Source organism: Heterocephalus glaber, unplaced genomic scaffold (assembly GCF_053883595.1).
Source record: "Heterocephalus glaber isolate CG9 unplaced genomic scaffold, H.glaber_assembly_v1.0 deba00001547, whole genome shotgun sequence".
Taxonomy (NCBI): Eukaryota; Metazoa; Chordata; class Mammalia; order Rodentia; family Bathyergidae; genus Heterocephalus; species Heterocephalus glaber.
In genome coordinates, this window is record NW_028258340.1 from 4237868 (window position 1) to 4255212 (window position 17345).

The following is a 17345-nucleotide window of genomic DNA, read 5'->3' on the forward strand; positions in this document are numbered from 1 at the left end:
TTGCGTGAGACACTAGGAAAGTAGGAGACACAAAAATGCCTGCTCTCAGTCTTTCAACTAAAATAGGCACTAATATATTCTTATATGAAGAATTAAAGGGCTGGGGATATAGCTCAGTGGGGAGCCTAGGTTCGATCCCCAACACCACAAAAAGACAGGGAGCAAAATAGAAGAGTGGGGAAGAAGGAAGGGGAGAGGAAAAGAGAAATACATAGGAGAGCCTGGCATGTGACCAAGACTTGGTGGCAAATGAGTAGTAGAAATAACTACTTTCAGAGTCCAGATATTCAAATGGAAACAGAAAAAGAAAATCCAGCACTTCATTTTTGCCATACATTTTTTTTTCTCTTTAGACGTTTCTGTTCGTTTCTTTTTGCTTTTGTGGTGCTGGAAATGGAACCCCAGGCCTCACAGATGCTAGGCAAGTGCTGTACTGCTGACCTACACCCGTAGCCCACCTACCCATATATTTCTAAATATCTTGTGATATTTGAAAATATTTGTAATTGCAGAACATTGCCAGGACTCTCCCTCCTGTTGTGTCATTCTGTGCCACACCTGTGCTGTTTCTCTCACTAGGCTAACACTACTCATAGCAGTCACGTGTTAACAGCCTCTAACTTCTAAAGCACAGTGCAGGTGACATTTCTCTTATCTGAAATGCTTAGGACCAAAGTGTTTCAGATTTCAGGTTTTTCGGATTTTGGAATATTTGCATATACATAATGAGATATCTTGGGGGTGGGACCCAAATCTAAACACAAAATTCATTTGTTTTATACACCTAGCCTCAAGGTAATTTTATGTACTACTTTAACATATATACATGAAACAAAGTTTGTGTATTATAGGTAAGGAGGCTGGGAGAGGGTTTTCCCTCTTCAGAGGTGCTAAATCAACTATATTGTGCATCTGCGCTTTGACCATGACCCATCTGTTTCTGGTATCATACGGGCAATCAAGTTTCAGAGCTTGGATTTTTGGGTTATGGATACTCAGTCTGTATAGTGCTTTGCACTCAGTAGACATTCAGTTAATGTGTTTGTGTGAATGAGTTTGTGAAATGCATTGCTGTGCTAGATTTTGGCTCTGCTGATAGGAAACTATTCTTCCCTGTGGAGCAGACCAGAGAATCCAAGGCTCCATCAAGAATGACGGGGTGGCACTTGGTTGCAGGGAAGAGTTTAGATAGCCTGCTTTTGTCTGAAATACAGATTTTTTTTTTTAGATGTTTCAGAGCATGAAGGCTGTTTGCAAGATTTATTAAAACTGGACTATATGAAACAGCTGTTTTGTGGTTTAGGCACTGGAAGATATATAGGAACATTTTGACTGATTTTTTTTTATTCTTACAGTTCTCCCTATCCCTCTTCACAAAAATATATGATTTTAGTGCCTTTTATTTCAAATACAATACAAATGAAATAAATATGTTCTTTATAGAAAAATAAATCAGTATAAAGGTTTCCTTTATTTTTTTTCCTTTATTAGTTTAAACTTTAGGGCAGTGATGGCAAACCTTTTAGAGCTTTCAGTGATACAGCCCACCGTGGCACAGTGTCATAGGTTCACCACCACTGCTTTAGGGGATGGGAATGTAGTTCAGTGGTAGAGCACCTGCCTAGTACCAGTATGCATGAGGTCCTGGGTTCCATCCAGCACTGCAAATGTTTGTTTATGTTTGCAGATGTTAGGTAATACCACCCAAATCTCTGTAATGAAAGACAAATACAATAGAGCATCTCTTCCCTCCTGAATTTAAATTATTACAGTTAATGGTGTAATCAAATGATGGAATTCTGTATAATTACATACAATGTACAGTTATATAAATTGACCTAGAAATATACTAACATGTTAGTGATAAACACAGGTGACAGCCAGGCATAGTGGCACATGCCTGTAATCCCAGCACTCAGGAGGCTGAAGCAGGAGGATTGCTGCCAGCCTGGGCTACATAGTGAGTTCAAGGCTGCCCTGAACTAAACAGACCTTATTAAAAAAAAAAAAAAAAAATTCGGGTTACAAACTGTGATCTCATTTTTTAAAAAATACCCAGTTATGTGAGCATAAGTACACAAAAATGATCACTGATTACATGGGAGGATGGTATACAAGATTTTTATTTTGTACTTTCAACAATTTTATACTATCTAAAGGCTTTACAATGAGTTACTGTTAATTTTATAGTTAGAAAAACTTTTAGAACCAATGATGCAAATTTAGAACTAGTGGGGTGATTACTATTTTATGGGGATTTTATTTTTCATTTATTGAATTTTTTTTATGGTACTGGGAATTAAACCCAGGGTCTTTACACTGAGCTACATCCCCAGCCCATTTTTTACTTTTTTAAAAATTTTGAGAGCCAGGTGTAATGGCACACACCTATAATCTCAGCACTTGGGAGACTGAGGCAGAAGGATCGTCAGTAGTTTGCCAGCCTGGGCTACATAGTGAGTTCAAGGCCAGCCTGAACTACAGAGTGAGACCTTGTCTCACAAGAAAAAAAAAAAAAGTGGGGATATAGGTCAGTCTGAAGGTCCTGGGTTGGGTTCAAGCTCCAGTACCAAAATAATTTTTGAGATAGTGTCATAAGTTGCTCAGACTGGGTTTGAACTTGCAATCCTCCTGCCTCAGCCTTGTGGTTAGAGGCATATGCTACCATGCTGGGCTTTGAATTTGTAAAAAATTTGTCTATATAAAAAACAATGGACAGGGCGGGGGATTTAGCTCAGTGGCACCGCACTCGCAAGCACTTGCAAGCACAAGGTTCATCCCTGAATTTGATCCCTGGTAGCCAACAAAACAAAACAAAAAAACAATGGACATAGTTCAAGAAGTCAAAAAGGATTATAAAGCTAAAGAAAATGAAAATTTCTTTGCTTCACATCTTCTCCAATGTAGTGGCTTTTTCCCCAAGAGAAGTTTCAACTGTATTAGTTGTTTTTCTTGGTATTTACTACAATATTTCCTAGACTTTCTGTTATAATAAGTGACTTATACTTCCTATTATGGTAGGTGTGGATTTAGCTTTTTACACCCTTTTAGTAACAATTTATTAACTTCCTATAAAGTTTTTTTTGTTGTTGTTGTTACCTGGGATCAAACTCGGCACCTTGCACTTGCGAGGCAAGCACTGGAACCACTGAGCTAAATCCCCAGCCCTAACTTCCTATAAAGTTTTATACATTATTATGATATTGTTTACTAATGAATGAGGACACACATCCTATAAGTGGTCCCTTTCTATGTGTTCAGCTGGATCTAGCCTTACCTTGATCCTGTGAATAGCACTGGGACATGAAGGGCACAGTGGTTTGCAGGATAATGTCTCTGAAAGATGCCCATGTCCTGATCCCCTAACCTGTGAATAGGTTACATGGCAAAGGGGAATTGAGGTTGCTGATGGAATTAAAGATACTGATCAGCTGACCTCAAAAGAGATTATTTTGGATTATAATCGTGGGCCCAATGTAAACTCAAAAGTCTCTCAAAGAGGAAGAAGGGGACTGAAGAGAGAAAGAGATGCGACTACAGACAAATGGTCAGAGACTACAGACAAATCTCAGGCCTTGGCGATGGAGGAAGGGGCCATGAGCCAAAGAATACAACACTGGTGGCCTCAGAGCTGGACAACGCAAGAAAACAGATTCTTCTTCCTCCAGAAAGGGGTGCACCTCAGTTGACATCTGGGTTGGTTGGTTGAATGGTTGAATGGTTGATTGATTGATTGATTGATTGAGACAGAGTCTTGCAATGTAGTTCGGGATGGCCTTGAACTCACTGTCTATCCCAGACTGGCCTCAAACTCATATCGATCCCCTCCTGCCTCAGCCTGAAGAGTGCTGGGATTACAGGTATGCACCACTACACCCACAGACACCTAAATTTTAGCCAAGTATGACCCATGCCATATGTCCTACCTCCAGACTTATATAAAATAGTAAAATTGTGCGGCTTTAAGCCATTGCATCAGTAATAAATACAGTTGTCATAGACATCTAATGCAGGAACCCCTGAGTTGTCTCCCCTTGTGGCCAGGTGGCTGGCTTTTTGTATCCTCATATCAGTTAGGCATTGGCTACAGTGCGCCCTCAAAGTGTGGTGTGGTTGACCTCCCAACCAGGGAGGCCCTGTCCTCACAACAGCAATTTTCAGAACAGTGCAGCTGTTCGGTATCCAGGCCTAGAGCTGGCCCAGTGGGCTCTGGGAAAACACTTGCCTCGCACGCTTGAGGCCCAAGGTTCCATCCCCAGCACTGTTCAGGAAAAGAAAGGAAAGGAATCTGGATAAGGCCCCAACAGTCTCCACTGGAGTGAGTAAACCTAAACCAATACAGCACTTCACATGTGAAGCAGTAGTTATGTCTACTGCGGGGGGGGGGGGGGGGGGGGGGGCGGGGGCGGCTGGGCGGGGCAGGAGTGTCATGGGGAGGCATTCAAACAAAGGTAGAACTGAAATATTTGGAGTTGTGGTGTAAATCTGCATAGTTCCAAAACGTACTGATTCACCTTACATTTTAAGATGAATCTGCATGCATGTTAAGGACAGTTCCTAAATCAATTGTGAGCAAATATATTTCCAAATATACAGCAAGCAATCCAATCTACACGAAAACAGGAAAGGGAGAAGAAAGAAACACAGGAGAAGACAGGGTAAATAGCATTTTTAAAAGATGCTGACCAGGTGTGGTGGTGCATGCCTGTAATCCCAGCATTTGGGAGGCTGAGGCAGGAGGATCACCATGAGTTTGAGGCCAGCTTGGATATAGTTCAAGGCCAGCCTGAACTACATAGGGAGACCCTGTCTTAATCAACCAGTCAATCAATCAATAAATGAATGAATGATGCCAAAAATAAACCCAAATATTATCAGTAATCACACTTTAGGAGAAAAAAGGAAACAAATTCACAATGTGATTTTATATAAGTATCATTCTGTGTAGAATCAAGTAGTGAGATTAGCTCCATGGAAAAGGAGATGTTTACAAAACTTCACCATTCAATGGAGAATTCTCCAGGCATCAAATTATAATACAGCTTCTTTTTTTGTTTGTTTGTTTATTTGTGTGTGTGTGTGTTGCTAAGGATCAAACTCAGGGCCTCACACATGCTAGGGGAGTGCTTTACCACTGAACTAAGCCCTTAGCACTTTTAATTTTCTTTTAATCCTCCTGCCCACCCCCAATCTGGGACAGACTACTGATTCTTAGACATATTGTCTTGGATTATTTATAATTTTGGTACCAGGGACCGGACTTGGGACTTTGCGTTTTTGAGGCAGGCGGCGGCACCACTGAGCTAAATCCCCCGGCAATTATTTATAATTTTGGTTAAACTATTTTCTTGAGAAATTCTTACCAAGTGATCCAGGTGTGGTAATACACACCTGTAATCCTAGCATTTGAGAGGCTGAGGCAGGAGGATCACCACTAGTTCAAGGCCAGCCTGAACTACATAGTGAGAGTCTGTCTCAAAAAAAAGAAGAAAATTTTTACCAGGTGTGGGAGGTAAACATGCCACGTTTTTGTGTGGCAAGATATCTGCTTCTCATACAATTTGAGATTGATAGGCCAGGTATGGTGGTCCACGCCTGTAATCCCAGTACTTGGGTGGCTGAGGCAGGAAGATTCAAGCAAAGAAAAGATTGACAATATTTTCCCCCTTTTTTTTTTTTGAGAAAGGATCTCACTGTTTAGTCTAGGCTGGTCTTGAACCTTGAACTCCCTGTGTAGCCCAGGCTGGCCTAGAACTGGCAGCAGTCATCCTGCCTCAGCCTCCTGAGTACTAGGATTACAATCATGTGCCACCATGCCCAGGCCTCCCTTTGTAATTTTGAAGACATTGCTTCATTGTATCTTAGTATCTGATGTTTCTTTGCCCTCAGCCAGATTTTGAAACTTTGTGAGTAACCATTTCTTTTTTTTCTTTGAAAGCTTTGGGGATTTTTGTTTGTTTGTTTGGGATTTTTTGGGGGGTACGGGGGATTGAACTTGGGTCCTTGTGGGGCAGGCGGGAGAACTACTTAGCTAAATCCCCAGCCCTGTGGATTTTTTTTTTAAACTATGGAGTTTTGCAATTTTTTTTTTTTTTTTTTTGCGTTACCTGTGATTGAACTCAGGACCTTGCGCTTGCGAAGGCAGGTGCAGTACCACTGGGCTAAATCCCCGACCCGAGTTTTGCAATTTCATAAATCTATCTCAGAGTTTGTAAAAGCTGAATTAGAAAGCTTTTAAAGGATACAGAATCCACAAAAATGGAAGGCTAGACAGGTGTGGTGGCGCGCACATGCCTGTAATCCCAGCACTCTGGAGGCTGAGGCAGAAGAATCGCTGTGAGTTCAAGGCCAGAGTGAACTATGTAGCCAGACCCTGTCTCAAAAACAAAACCAACCAAACAAAAAAACACACCTCAGTCCTTTGATTGAGACATTAAAAAACCCCAATCAAGTACTCAGTAAACATAAAAGCCCAGCATGGTGGTGCACGTGTCTAATCCCAGCTACTCCAAAAGCTGAGGTTAGGAAGATCACAAATTCAAGGCCAGCGTGGACTACTTAGGAAGACCTTGTCTGAAAACAAAAAATTATAAAAGACTAGCAATACACTCAGTGATAGAACATTTGCCTAGAATGCATGAGTCCATGGGTTCCACCCCCAACACCACCAGCACCACCGCAACAACAAAAAAGAAAAGAAAAAAAGTGTGGAATTATGCTCCTCCTACTTTAGTATGGAGTATCTGCATAATTGTTTAGAATTCTACATTAGGAAAAAAAAAAGAATTCTATACTAGAGTTGTGTTTTCTCCCTCATTAATTTATCGCCATGTATGTGGCTCATAGATACTTATTTTATGCTTTGGGTTATAATCCAGTACTGCTATATATTGTTGCTCAAATTGTTTTAGCTTCATCTATGGGGAGCTCTTTCTATTGACTTTTGTGTTCCTTTGCCGCACTCCCAACAATATGTATAGCAAGTTGTATTTTACTAAAAAGTTTTGATTATTTCTTCCCAACATGGTATCTGTCCCCTACTTAGTTAGATGTTGGAACACCTAGATTTTTCCACCATAACTTTTTTATTTTTTAAAATTAATTAATTTTGTGGTTGGGGATGGAATCCAAGGGCACTATACCATTCGGCTACCTCCCCAGCCCTTGGTCTCCCTAAATTGCCCAGGTGGAACTTCAGCCCAGCCTTCTAAATCTAAGATTACAGCTGTGTGTGACTGTGTACAACTTTTGCAATAACTTTTTAATATTTTCCATCTGTTTTCCTTTTGTTCACTATTCTGAATTCTTAATTTTATGTCCCACTTTTATGCTGATTTTGTCAGTTAGTCTGTTCATTAAAACATTTAGGTCAGTAGTTATTTACTCTGGAATAGGAGTAAGTAATTTCCCAAATCATAGAAGTGGAGAGTGGAAGGGTTATTAGCCCAAGATGGGGAGAAGAGAGGTCTGGGATAATAACTCTTCCACTCTCCATTTCTATGAATTGTGTTCTTTTTAGATTCCACATGTGAGATCATGTTGTATTTGTCTTTGAAGAGGAGGTCTTGGCATGAGCTCCGCAAAGGGCCGTGTTTTAGCAGCAGGAAGGCTTCCTTGTAGATGGATGGAGGGAAGGAGAGGCAGTTTGATGGAGGACCATGGGAGAACTGGAGGGATGGAGCCCTTTCATGTTTTCCATTCTGTGTCCCTGGGATAGTGCTAATTCTTTTCTGAGGGTTTTCTCTTTTGTGTTGTTTTGTTTTGTTTGGGGGTTTGTTTGTTTGTTTGTTTGTTTTAGCAGTACTGGGGATTAAACCCAGGGCCTCACACATGCTGGGCAAGTGCTCTACCACTGAGCTACACCCCCAGCCCCTTCCTCAGGTTTTGATACCCTTGTTAGGGCCAGTTTCTTTAAAAAAATTCTTGGACTTTTCTTGCCAGCTGTTCTGTTCCTGCAAGGCCAGGGTAGACAGAAAGGAATCTTAATTGTCTCTACTCATGCCAATAGGTTTTGAAAACACATAGCTTTGGGCAGCCATACGTCCCCACCACCCTCTCTCCCAGACTCCTTTGGCAAGAATCCTTCTGATGACTTGATCTGTGGTTTCCTGGCCTCTCTGTTTCTTCTTCCCATCAGATCCCATATGCCTTCAACTGTCCTGAATTTCACAAAACTTTTGGTCTGTGAATGGCCCTTTGTTTTCCAGCACTTTTAATCCTTTTATGGTAATTTCCAAATATATATAAAAGTAGAGAAAACATAAACCACATGTATCCACTGCTCAGCTTCAATAAACAAAAAAAGGAAGTGGGTCCAATTAATCAAAAGACTGTGTTTGTTTGTTTGCTGTTGACGGTTCCTTTAGCTATACTCCCTTGCTACTGTAACCAAGCCTCCTAATTATTTTGAAGTGTGTCCCACATCTATCATTTCACAAGTAAATATTTCTACATGCATCTCTAAAAAATAAGAACTCTTTAAAAAAATCACTGTCATCACACCTAAAAAGAAATGAACAAAATAATCCCTTAGTAGTAGCAAATATCGTCTCAGTGTTTCAATTTTCACAATTTTTTTCTTTTTGTTATAGTTGTTTTTTTTCAAATCAGCATCTAAACATGGTCCATACATTGTATTTGGTTGCCATAAAGTTTAATAATTTTTTCTTTTGAGATAGGCTCTCATTCTGTAGTTCAGGCTGGCCTTGAACTCACTATGTAGCCTAGGCTAGCCTCAAACTTGTGGCGATCCTCTTGCCTTAGCCTCCCAAATGGTGGAATTACAGGCATGTACCACCATGCCCAGGTATAATTCTTTTAAAATATATATATATATATATTTCTCTTAATTTATTGCACCCACTTCCTTTTTTTCTCCTTATAACTTATTTATTGAAGGAACCAAGTCATTTTCCTGTAGAACTTCCTGTATTTTGAATGCTGCTGATTGCATCCTTGCAGTGTTAGTTACCATGTTCTTCTGTCACCTGTATTACCCATAAACTGGTAGTTAAATCTACAGACATAACAGATTTGGGTTTGATTTTTTTTTTTGCAAGAGTACTTCACAGGTAGTGGTATTTATTTAATGTTTTATCACAAGAAGAAACACATATTTCTCTTTTGGGAATGTTAAGATTGATCAGTGTAGAGGACTTCTGGGAATATGGCAGAGTGGTGAGCAACAGAGAGAAGGCCCCTCTGAGGTTTGGTGTCCAGCCACTGAAATAAAGCAAGGTGAGGAAAAGAAGGAGAGAAGTGGGTCCCAGGGAAAAACTTGAAAGAAGGATCTGGAAGGAAGGATCCCAGGAAAGATCTAAAGCAATAATTGAAGCCCTTGGGAAGAGTGAAGAGTCTCCAACAAAGAAAAAGGAAGTGGGAGGTGGTGCCTTCTCCCTGAGCCCAGACTCGCTGTGTGGAAAGGGCTTGAACCTACAGATGAACTGTGACTACTGGTGACCCCATAGACCTCCACAGAGAAACCTTTCAGTGGAGAGGAGCAGTGGACACAGCAGACTGCAGTAGTTGATGAGTTGTTGGAGTTTGGATGTCTCCCAGGAGAGAGTGATCAGCCAGTAACCATCTTGGAGAGGGGCCAACTGAGCTCAGATCTCAGAACAGCTATATAGGGCTGGCTCCAGCTAGAGACTGTAACTGTCAATGTAGAATACAAATCAACAGGAGGTTAGGGGGCTGAGATTGAGCCAATGGTGGTGGGAGGGAGGTGGCACATGGACTGTTACAGTCTCCACAGGTCCAGTTCCAGCCTTACAGCCAGAAGCTAGCCTGAACTTCAATAGAACTAAAGGTGCAGCCTTGCTAGGATTATCAACTACCCCACTGTAAAACTATAACTGGCTAGTTGGGATTAATCAACTCAAATCTGTACTCTGCCCACATTATCTGCCAGTGACAGCAGAGACACACCTTGAAATGGATTTTTTTTCACTTTCTCACTTTCTTCTTTTTTTAAACTCTCTCTTTTCTTGTTTTTGTTTTGTTTTTTCTTGATTGTTCTTATTTTTATATGAGTGTGAACACAGTTTCTAGTTTTTCTTGTTGTTGTTTTGTTCTCTTATTGTTCTTATTTTTCCCTTCTCTCTTTCCTTCCTGTCTTCTTCACCACTTTCCCAAAGTTTGCATGGTCTTCCTTTGTCCTCTAGCCTTGCTTCTAATCTCTTCCTCTCTTCTATTTCTCTATTTCCCCCAACTCCTTTTAATTTTTCTCCCCTGAGGGTAAAATTGCTACATTGAGGGCTTACTTATTGCATACGATTTTTTGGTTCATTTTAGATGTTGTTATATAACCATAAATCTAGTTTATAGAGTTAAAGGTGGCAAATTAATAGTTACCACAGTTTGTCATTTTCTAGGCTGTGTTTGATGCTATTGTTATTGCTGATTGTATTACTTTAGCCAAGGTGATGTAATTGTTCTAATCAGTTGCTCTTCCTGGTATAAGATTGAGATTGCCTAAGAGTCATAAAAAATAGAATAGGCCAGTGCCAAAGAACTGGAGGCATCAACTTCTCATCCCCAATAAACCGAAGAGGTAGGATCTTGCAACAGACTCAAAACCTAAAAGCCAGCTACACCTTGAAGATGCCTCTGAGAAGTAGTCATTTCCTAAAGGTTTTAAATACTAGCAATAAAGCTACTTGCCATAAGCGATCTACAAGCATCAACCTAGGAAGTAAACTGAAAAAAAAAAGAAAGAAAGAGAATGAGAAGACACTTAAACAAGGCTTCCAGCTTACTAAAGGCAAACCCAGGTGACAATGAGATGGAACAATTCGAAAACCACCCACCTGGATTCTCTGAAGTGGTAACAGTGTAAGTAACAAAGCAAATGAACAAGGCTGTAGAAAAAAATCAAATCAGAAATAATTTCTCATATAACTACAGAGATGGTGACCAGAATGAAAGAAATTCTTAGTGACTCTAGAGCAGATACAGATAGAAAAATAGGGGAACCTAGGAAAATGATGGAAACCATGAACGCCCAGTATAGGAAAGAAATGGAAGTCATGAAACAAATTCAAGCAGATATCCAGGAGATTAAAAATTCCATTGAAAGTATATATAGTTGGGGGCTGGGGATTTACCTCAGTGGTGCCCATGCCTGCCTTGCAAGTAAGTGCAAGATCCTGAGTTCGATCTCTGGTACCAAAAAAAGAAAAAGTATATGTAGTAGAATGAGCCAATGTGAAGACAGAATATCAGATATAGAAGACAGGATTGTGGTTAGTGACCAGTAAAAGAAAGATTTCTTTGGCCAGGGATTTGGCTCAGTGGTTCTGCCACCTGCCTCCCAAGTGCAGGGTCCTGAGTTTGATCCCCGGTACAAAAAAAAGAAAAAGAAAAAGAACAATTTCTTTAAAATAGCAAGGGACCATCAATCCACCAGCTGCTAGATGATGGAAAAAAGGATAACATAAGATTGAACAGAGTCAATGAAAAAGCAGGCAATAGTGCAAAGGACATAAAAAAAAACTGTCACAGAAGTAATGGCAGAAAACTCCCCAAACAGGGAAAAAGAACTTGACATACAAATAAGTGAGGCATACAGAACTCCAATTAGCCATGATCAAAAAAATCTACACCTTGGCCGAGGATTTAGCTCAGTGGTTCCACCACCTGCCTCGCAAGCACAAGGACCCAAGTTTGATCCCTGGTACCAAAAAAAAAAAAAAAATCTATACCTAGGCATATAATAGTCAGGATTCCAGAAATCCAACACAAAACAATAATACAAGCTGTTCAAGAAAAGAAAAAAATCACGTATAAAGGAAAGCCCATCAGAAGCATAGCAGACTTCTCAACACGAACCCTCCAGTCAGAGAGGTTAGAGTGAAATATTTTAATCTCTAAAAGAAAACAACCTCCAACCCACATTGATGTATCCCACAAAACTATTTTTCAAAATTGAAGGAGAAATAATAAACTTTTGTGACAAAGAACACCTGAGGAAATTCATGAACACCAAACCAGCACTCTAAAATGTTCTGAAGGATATTCTAGAAAGATAATGAAAATTATAACTCCATGAATCCCAACAGAATGAATCCACCAGGCAAGGCAAGAAATTAAACAGAGGGAAATAAAGGGACCCAACAAGAGGAAAATAATATGACAAGGATAAGTCAATACATATGAGTTATAATCATCAGTGTTAATGGTCTTAATTCACCAATCAAAAGAAACAGACTGGCAGAATGGATCAAGAAGCAAGATCCAACAATGTGTTGCATACAAGAAATGTATTTAATTCAAAAAGAAATTCATAGGCAGAAAGTCAAAGGATGGAAAACAGTATCCCATGTGACAGAAACCCAGAAAAAATCAGGGATACTTATTCTATTTGTAGACAAAGTGGATTTTAAGCCAAGACTAATTAAGAGAAACAAAGAAGGTCACTATATCCATGTAAAGGGAACAATCCAAGAGTGAGAGATGACAATCATAAATATATATGCACCAAATATGGACACGTGGAGCTGCATAAAACAAATATTAATGGACATGAAAAATCAAATAAGCACTAATATAATTGTAATGGGGGGGCCTCAATACCCCACTGTCACAAATAGATCAACTACACACAAAAGAAATCAACAAAGAACTATCAGAACTGAACCAAACATTTGAACAAATGGACTTAGTAGAAGTCTATACAGTGTTTCACCCCACAACATCAGAATACACATTCTTCTCAGCTGCACATGAGCCATTCTCCAAAATAGACCACATACTCAATAATAAAACATGCTTAAGTAAATGCAAATGAAATTATCTCCTACATATTATTAGACCATAGTGCAATGAAATTGGAAATCAATGGCAAAAGAAAGCACAAGAACTTCATAAACACATGGAAATTAAATAACACCCTGCTGAACAATCAATGGTCAGAGATGAAATTAAAGAAGAAATTGAACAGTTTCTACAATTAAACAATAATGCCAATACAATATACCAGAACTCATGGGACACAATGAAAGCAGTCCTATAAGGGAAATTTATAGCAGTGAGTTCCCATACCCAGAAAACAGAAGAAGCTCAAATACACAACTGAATGCTGAACCTCAAGCTTCTAGAAGAAGAAGAACAAATCAAGCCCAAAACTTGTATAAGAGAAGAAATTATAAAGATCAGAGCAGAAATTAATGCAATGGAGACTAAGAAAACAATACAAAGAATCAATGAATCAAAGAGTTGGCGAGAACATGCCGAATCATCCTGCTGCAGACAGGCAGGTCTGCCCATGCCCTACCGAGGTCCTCAGTCACACAGAACATGCCGAATCACCCCGCTGCAGACAGGCAGCCACCTGGTTCCACACTACAAAGACGCAGAGGACACCAGAGCACCAGACCAGGGTGCTGAGTCCCACTGTTCCCGGTCCAGAGGTAGGGGCTTCTGAGCTGTCGTCCCACTGCTCCTGGTCCAGAGGAAGGGGCTTCCTGGTCAACATCACTCCCACTGCTCCCAGCCCAGAGGAAAGGGCTACTGGGCCACCCTTTGTTCCGCTGCTCCTGGCCCAGAGGAAGGGGCTTCCAGACCACCATCCCTCCCACCGCTCCCGGCCCAGAGGTAGGGGCTTCTGAGCCACCATCCTATTGCTCCTGGTCCAGAGGAAGGGGCTTCCCAGCCACCATCCCTCCTGCTGCTCCCAGCCCCCAGGAAAGGGCTTTTGGGTCACCATCCCTACCACTGCTCCCGGCCCCTGTCCCACCTCTCCCAGCTCAGAGGAGGTAATCTGTGCAGGCGCCAACAGCCTCCCACCCCAGTCGAAATGAGAAAACAAGTAAATAAATCTCAAAACCAGACTTCCAGATCACCTACAGCAACCCCAAAGGGAAATGAAATGGAACACTCTGATACTCAACCACCTGGACCCACTGAACTGGCAACAAAAGGAGATCTGGAAAAAATGAAATCAGAAATAATTTCTCAGATAACAGGAGAAATTGTGCCCCTAGTGCAAGACATGATTAATAAATCTAGAGAGGAGCTGAGGAACATGATGGAATCCCAACATAAGAAACAAATGGAATCCATAAAACAGATGCAAATAGATTTCCAGGACATGAAAAACTCCATTGAAAGTCTACACAGCAGAATGAGCCAATGTGAGGACAAAATTTCAGATATAGAAGATAAGATTGCAATTAGTGACCAGGAAAAGAAAAATTGCTTCAAAATTATAAGGGAACATGAGAAATCAATCCAGCAGCTGCTAGATGATGCAAAGAAGAATAACATAAGACTGGTTGGGCTCAATGAAGAAAGAGGAGAGAGTGCAGATGACATAAAAAATCTCTTCACAGAAATAATGGCAGAAAACTTCCCAAGCAGGGGAAAAGAGCTTGACATACACATAAGTGAGGCATATAGAACTCCAAATAGCCTTGATCAAAAAAAATCTACACATAGGCATATAATTGTTAAGATTCCAGAAACACAACAGAAGAACAAAGTTCTCCAAGCAGTCAGAGAAAAGAAACAAATCACATACAAAGGAAAGCCCATCAGAATCACAGCAGACTTCTCAACACAAACCATCAAGGCAAGAAGAGTTTGGAGTGACATATTCCAAGCCCTAAAAGAAAACAGCCTCCAACCCAGATTGATGGACCCTGCAAAACTATCTTTCAAAATTGATGGAGAAATAAGATACTTTCATGAGAAAGAGCACCTTAGGAACTTGGTGAATACCAAACTAGCACTCCAAGAATTTTACACAATATTCTAGGAACAGACACTGAGGATCACAACCCCAGGAAGCAAAGCAGAATGAACCCATCTGGCATGACAACAAATTAAATGTAAAGGGGAGAACCCAACAAAAAGAAAAAGTCATGGTAATGACAAGTCAAGATGTTTCAGTTATAACCATCAATGTTAATGGTCTCAATTCACCAATCAAAAGAAATAGACTGGCAGAATGGGTCAAGAAGCAAAATCCAACAATATGCTGCATACAAGAAACACACTTAATTCAAAAGGAAACTCAAAGACTGAAAGTTAAAGGGTGGAAAACAATACTCCATGTGACAGGAACCCCAAAAAAAGCAGGAGTAGCTATCCTCTTGGCAGATCAAGTAGATTTCAAACCAACACTGATTAAGAGAGACGAAGAAGGACACTACATCCTTGGAAAGGGAAGAATCCAAGAGGAAGAGATGACAATCATAAATATCTGTGCACCCAACTATATAAAACAGATACTAATGGACATGAAAAGTCATATATGCACTAATACAATTGTAGTGGGGGACCTCAACACCCCACTGTCACATATAGATAGATCAACTAGACTAAAAATAAGTAATGAAATACTAGAACTCAATCGAACTCTTGAACAAATGAACTTAACAGATGTTTACAGAGTCTTCCACCCCACAAAATCAGAATACACATTCTTCTCAGCTGCACATGGGTCATTCTCAAAAATAGACCACATACTCACACATAGAACATGTTTAAGTAAGTGCAAAGGAATTGAAGTTATCCCCTGTATATTATCAGACCATAATGTGATGAAATTGGAGATCCATAGCAAAAGAAACTCGAAAAATTTCATAAACACGTGGAACTTGAACAACACACTTCTGAATAACCAATGGGTCACAGAGGAAATTAAAGAAGAAATCAGACAGTTCCTTCAATTAAATGACAATGACAATACAACATATCGGAATCGATAGGACACAATGAAAGCAGACTTACAAGGGAAATTCATAGCAGTGAATACTCATATTAGGAAAACAGAACGAGCCCAATTAAACAACCTGATGCTGAACCTCAAGCTTCTAGAAAAAGAAGAGCAGGACAACCCCAAAGCTCATACAAGGGAGGGAATTATAAAGATTAGAGGAGAAATCAATGCAATGGAGACTAAGAGAATGATACAAAAAATCAATGAAGCCAAGAGTTGGTTCTTCAAAAGAATCAACAAAATTGACAAACCTTTAGCCAATCTTGTCAGAAAAAGGAAAAAAAAGGCCCAAATCCATGCAATTAGGAATGAAAAGGGTGAAATTACAACAGACCCAGCAGAAATCCAGAGGATCTCAATACCTACTTCCAGAACCTATACGCCAATAAGATGGAAAACACAGAAGAAATGGACAGATTCCTAGATACATATGAATTACCAAAGTTGAACGAAGAAGACCTAAAAATTCTGAACAACCCAATATCAATCAATGAAATTGAAAATGTAATTAAAACCTTATCGACTAAGAAAAGCCCGGGCCCTGATGGCTTCACTGCTGAATTCTAGAAGACATTTAGAGAGGAACTACTGCCACTACTGTTTAAACTCTTCAATGAAATTGAAAGGGAAGCAATACTCCCAAATTCATTCCTGGAAGCAAGCATCACCTTGATCCCCAAAGCAGAGAAAGACCCAACCAAAAAAGAGAACTATAGGCCAGTCTCACTAATGAACATAGATGCAAAAATCCTGAATAAGATACTGGCAAACAGAATGCAGAAGATCATCAAGAAGATCATACACCCTGATCAAGTGGGATTCATCCCAGTGATGCAGGGATGGTTCAATATATGAAAATCAATCAATGTAATACACTATATCAATAGAGCCAAGGACAAAAACCATATGATTATCTCCATAGACGCAGAAAAAGCATTTGACAAAATCCAACATGCATTTATGATAAAAACCCTACAAAAATTAGAATAGATGGTCTCTACCTCAAACTGAGAGAAGCCATCTATGAAAAACCAACAGCCAATATCATCCTAAATGGTCAAAAACTGAAATCCTTCACACTAAAATCAGGAACAAGACAAGGATGTCCACTATCACCACTCTTGTTCAATATAGTTCTGGAAACATTAGCCACGGCAATTAGACAAGAGAAAGAAATAAAAGGAATAAAGATAGGAAATGAAGAAGTCAAATTGTCATTATTTCCAGATGACAAGATACTCTATATAGAAGACCCCAAGAACTCCACCAAAAGTCTTCTAGACTTAATAACCAAATTCACTCAAGTAGCTGGTTACAAGGTTAACACACAAAAATCAATAACTTTCCTCTACACCAATGACAGACTCACTGAGAGAGAAATAGGGCAAATAATTTCTTTCACAATAGCATCCAAAAAACTGAAATACCTAGGAATCAACCTAACGAAAGAAATCAAAGACCTCTTCTCTGAAAATTACGCCACTCTGGAAAGAGAGATTGAAGAGGATATCAGAAAATGGACAGACATCCCCTGCTCCTGGGTAGGAAGGATTAATCTAGTGAAAATGGCCATACTTCCAAAACTGCTATATAGATTTAATGCAATTCCAATTGAGATCCCAGC